Source organism: Myotis myotis, unplaced genomic scaffold, assembly GCF_014108235.1.
Source record: "Myotis myotis isolate mMyoMyo1 unplaced genomic scaffold, mMyoMyo1.p scaffold_m19_p_14, whole genome shotgun sequence".
NCBI classification, from domain to species: domain Eukaryota; kingdom Metazoa; phylum Chordata; class Mammalia; order Chiroptera; family Vespertilionidae; genus Myotis; species Myotis myotis.
Genome location: NW_023416318.1, coordinates 13694736 through 13700427, shown reverse-complemented (window position 1 = coordinate 13700427; position 5692 = coordinate 13694736).

The following is a 5692-nucleotide window of genomic DNA, read 5'->3' as shown; positions in this document are numbered from 1 at the left end:
TCCGTTTATCCTCCATCCAGCAGCCAAGGTGAACCTTTTAAAATGTGCATCAAATCGTGTTGCTCCTGCCTCTGGTAATTTTCTGTGATTTAGAATAAGTCTAGTTCTTACTGTGTCCACAAGCCTGAAGTCTGGACCCTGTCATCCCACAGCCTCCCCCTCATCCTGCTGCACTCAGCCACGCTGCTGGCCTCCTTGCTGTTCCTTCAGAACAAGTGTGCATCTACCTAAGAGTCTTCCCACTTGTTCCTCCTGGAATGTTCCTCCTCCCCTACAAATACCCCTCTTCCCTCCCTACCCCAGAAACCACGTTCTGTCTCTAAAGATGTGTCTAATGTGGACATTTTCATATAAATGGATATTTCATGTGAGTGGAATTATACAATAATTTAGTCTTTTGTGTCTGACTTGTTTCACTTAGCATAATGCTTTCAAGGTTCATCTATACTGTAATATGTATCAATACTTAATTACTTCTTTTTTTTAATCCTCCCCGAGGATATTTTTTCTATTGACTTTTTTCTTTATGTTTTTATTGATTTTTAGAGAGAGAAAAAGGGAGAGGCATATAGAAATATAAAAACATCGATGGAGAGAAACATCGATTGGCTGCCTCCTGCACACCCCATTCTGGGATTCGAGCCTGCAACCCGGGCATGTTCCCTGACCAGGAATTGAACTGGTGACCTCCTGGTTCATGGGCTAATGCTCAACCACTGAGCCACACCAGCCTTGATTTTTAAATATATTTTATTGATTTTTTACAGAGAGGAAGAGAGAGAGATAGAGAGCTAGAAACATCGATGAGAGAGAAACATCGATCAGCTGCCTCCTGCACATCCCCCACTGGGGAAGTGCCCACAACCCAGGTACATGCCCTTGACCGGAATCGAACCCGGGACCTTTCAGTCCGCAGGCCGACGCTCTATCCACTGAGCCAAACCGGTTTCGGCAAGCAGCCTTGATTTTTAGAGAGAGTGGGAGAGAGGTGGAGAAACAGAGAAACATCCATGTGAGAGAGACACATCGATTGGTTGCCTCCTGCATGCGCCCAGACAGGGATCGAACCTCAAAAGGTACGTGCCCTTGACTGGAATCAACCAGCCACACTTCAGCCCAAGGGCTGGCACTCTAACTACTGAGCAACCTCTAGGGCCTTTATTTTTATGGTTGAATAATATTCTGTTCTATCACATACCACATTTTTATTTATAATGTATCAGTTTATGGGCATTTTGGCTATTATGAATAGTGGTGCTATGAACATTCACTGCCTTGGAAATGTTTCTATGCCAGTTTATGTACCTCTACTCTTTCTTTCTGTTTTTTTCTTAGCTGCTACATAGTGTTTTGTGTACTATATATATCACTTGGTTAGTCATTCCTTTATTTTTAAAATATTTGTGGAATAACTAATTTTTGCAAAGCAGTGTTCTTAAAGGTTTTTAAAACTTAATATCATGTCATTAGATGTCATGGTATTGAGGTGTCCAAAGTAACCACAAAGGTGGGGATTGATATTATTGAAGTAGGAAATTCCAGTCCTGATTTTCACACTTCAAAGAACAAAGTCAGTTCCTCTAAATTTATTTACAGCCGTAACCAGTTTGGCTCAGTGGATAGAGCATTAGCCTGCGGACTGAAAGGTCCCAGGTTCGATTCCGGTCAAGGGCATGTACCTTGGTTGCGGGCACATCCCCAGTAGGAGGTGTGCAGGAGGCAGCTGATCGATGTTTCTCTCTCATCGATGTTTCTAACTGTCTATCTCTCTCCCTTCCTCTCTGTAAAATCAATTAAAAAATATATATATTTTTAAAAAATTTATTTAGCAATTTTTATTTTATTGTCATAGTGGTTAGGAAGTGTCAAACTCCGTTACAAATAAGGTGTTTTACTTCATTTTGGAACTTTTTAGACATTTAAAATTGTAATAAACCCGCTTTTTCCCTGCCACTCTGAGGTACTCGCTGAAGAATTCTGTCAGAACTCCCATGGCATTTAATGAACCTGCTGCTCATTCAGTATTTACATACTGTCCCATGCCCACCTGGGGTATGTAAGCCCCTCCAAGTCAGGAGACAAAGTCTTAGCTTTCTAAAAGATGCAGTAAAGATTATATGATGGGTAATATAGCTTATGTCTTTGTGCTTTCCCATTGTCAACATTTCCTTTTTTCTTCCCAATTCTATTAGTTGATCTTAATGCCTGCTCTAAGATATATAAACTATTGTCATGCCATATTTATGCTGTGACACGTCAATTTATTTAAATTTCTGATAATAAAAGTCAGGTTCAAACATTCTAGAATTTCCTATTTTTATTTTGGGGGTTGTGCCTATCAGTCAATGCTTAGGTAATGCTCTGAGGTTCTAGGCGCTAGAGGTCATCACTTCTACTTTGTTTTAGGATTTTCAGTACTTCAAAATCTGCACCTTCAAGTTATCTTATTTACTTGGTCATTGTATATCTTTGTGTAAAATAATTTCTAGAAAAACAAAACCAAACCTTTATTTTGTATTTACTGCTTGATTTCCAGTAGATGGCACCAAATACCCTTTAAAATTCTTGATGCTAATGCCTAGTTGGTGTTGCTGGCTAATTCATGTTTGTTTCTTCCACCACCACCAGGGAACAGTAATGATCCATTCTTTGGTCTAATCCTCTGATTGTTACATAACTTAGTATTTTTTTTTGTGGAGTGTAAGATAGACCTGTTGGTGTTCAAATTTTAATTTGCTATTTCTGACTCAGATTTCAATGTTTTCTTTATTTATTTTATTTATTTATTTTTTTAAAATATATTTTATTGATTTTTTACAGAGAGGAAGGGAGAGATAGAGTGCTAGAAACATCGATGAGAGAGAAACATCGATCAGCTGCCTCCAGCACATCTCCTGCTGGGGATGTGCCTGCAACCCAGGTACATGCCCTTGACCGGAATCGAACCTGGGACCTTTCAGTCCGCAGGCCGACGCTCTATCCACTGAGCCAAACCGGTTTCGGCTGTTTATTTTTTATGTGTGATTTTCAATCAGGGTTATTCTAGGGGAAAGATCATGGTACAAAAATAAGAGTAGGTTAGAAAAAAAAAAGAATTGAAGGTAAGAGAGGAAGAATAAAGAGATATGCTGAATGTTAGATGGAGTGTCGTCCTGGGCACCAAATGGTCTTGGATTCTGTTCCTGGTCAGGGCACATACCCGGTTTGCTGGCTTGATCCCCAAAGCAAAACTTCAATGTTTCTCTTTCTCCCTCTAACCTTCCTCTCTCAAATCAGTAAAAACATATCCTCAGGTGAGGGTATTTTTAAAAGGCATACAAAATCCAAAATTAAGATGACATCAAAGCGTATTCATTATGATTTCCTAATTCGTTTTACAAATAACTTGTAATTTAAAAAAGTCCTGATGAATCCACGTGCCCTGTCTTTGGGGTACATGGGTCTCCCGGGGACGCAATAAACCTTTTCTTTTCTTTCTTAAAAAAAAAAAAAAAAGTCCTTAAAAATAGTCTTGAAAATTGTTATATCCTCATTCTCCAATTTTTTGTGCTTGTTGGAAAACCTTGCCTTCAGTATGTGTATATACTAGTGTTTTCTAAAGAATCAGCTTTTAGATCCAATTAACCATTAAAATCAGAAGTGTTTCCTATATGTTAGGCATAATTTATAATGTTTATTCTACTTATTAATTCTATCAGGTTTATTTAATTTTAATGGATCTGTCAACCATTAAAAAGAACCCTTTTAAAATTTCCCATAATTACCTTTAAATGCTTTTCTTTCTTTTTCCTCAGAGTTTTAAGTGTCAATGTTTTGTGACTCATCTAGAAATCTATTTCATTTTCTTTAGAACAAACTATTAATGGGAGCATTGGTATTGCATGGGCTCTGGGTGAAGCAGACCAAGGTACAGTTCCCATCTCTGGCTGGGTGACTAGGAAAGTCATTTAGTTTCTGTGGACCTCAGTTTCCTCATTTGCAAAATGTAAATAAGTAACCTACCTGATGTGAGGTTTAGAGATAATTTATGTAAACTACCTGACACAAAGTAAGCTCTATTTTCATATATTGGGAACAATTGCAAACTTTTTATTAAAAAAAAAAAAAGATTATGGTTTCTCAGAATATTTTTCTTTCCCTTTTTTTTGGTGACTTTTAAATATATATATATTTTATTGATTTTTTTTTTTTTTTTTTTTTACAGAGAGAAGGGAGAGGGATAGAGAGTTAGAAACTTTGATGAGAGAGAAACATCGATCAGCTGCCTCCTGCACACTTCCCACTGGGGATGTGCCCGCAACCAAGGTACATGCCCTTGGCCGGAATCGAACCTGGGACCCTTCAGTCCCCAGGCCAATGCTCTATCCAGTGAGCCAAACCGGTTAGGGCAATTGCAAACTTCCTAAAAAAGCTTTGTGAAATATGTTCTTGCTTCACTCATTTCTATATGCAGGACTCTCAATTTACTAAGTTTTATTTATACTTTTTAAAATGGAAGTGTCATTATATTGACTGTAATTTGGGTCTCAAAATAACTTTGAGTAATCTGACAGGCTTAGGGAACAATCCTTAAATGAACTTATTCTATACATTTCTATTGGTACCACCCTACACACAGACACACCATTTATAGCCGACTTGAAAAGTATTTTAAAAAATATTTTCATGGGGAAAGCAAGATCCTAAGAGATTTAGGTCAAAGAATCCCAGGATTCAACGTCAGGTACAGGAAGTTTCTGCGCTTTTAAACACCATTCGTGTAAGGGTCATCATGCCAGCACTTGGGGTGTAGGAGTGCCTTTGCAGAGGAGCTCCGGCCGAATACAGCCGCCCGATTCTAGCACTTTCTGGGAGAAGAGAAACGCAGGGAGGCGAGCATTTAACATAACTCAAAGCCAGGCTTTTTCCCTCAAACACCACAGCTACCTGGCACCCGCCGGAGCCTGGAGCCCACTGGCCACTGGCCGGGCTGCCAGCATCGCTCTCCCTTCGGAGGGATTCACTGCGGGGCCCTCAGCCGCCCGGATCCGGGGTAGCCTTGGAACCTCGGAGCTGCCGCAGACCCGGCTCCGACCCGACCCCGCGCGGGGCAGATTGCCTAGGCGAGGCGTGACGCCAGCCTCGTACTCCAGGGAACTTTTCCCCTGGGGCAGGTCCTGGCAACAGGTCCCAGGGGAGCAGGGAGGGGCCGGGTGGAGCCGAGCTCCGCGACGGCCGGTGAATCAGCGCTGTCGGGCGCCGGGTCGCCCTCCCTGGCAAAGCCAGTTCTGGGGAGGAGACGCGGGGGCCGCTGGCTACCAGCCACTCAGGGATCGCCCGGCTGGGGAAGGGTGACGTCATGGTAGCTGGGAGGTTTCGGGAGCCCGCCAATGGGAGGCGGGCGCAGTGCTGGCTCTCTGTAGCTCTTGGCCAATACTAACAAAGCGGCGGGGGGCCCGGTTGTCGGTGTAGAACCAATGAAAGCTGGGAAGGAGCACGAGGCGGAGTTGCGAATCCTGTCACCAATTGGGAAGAGGGGGTGGAGCCTGGGCCTTGTCAAGCATGACCAACCAGCGAAAGGAGCGGACTCTAGGGGGCGTGGCCTTAATGCCCTTCCCCAATCGGGCAAAGCCAAAGGCGGGGCAGTCTTGGGGCGCCCAATGAGGAACGCAGGCGAAGCGGGCCTGTCAAGAGAAGGGACTGGGGGCGGGGG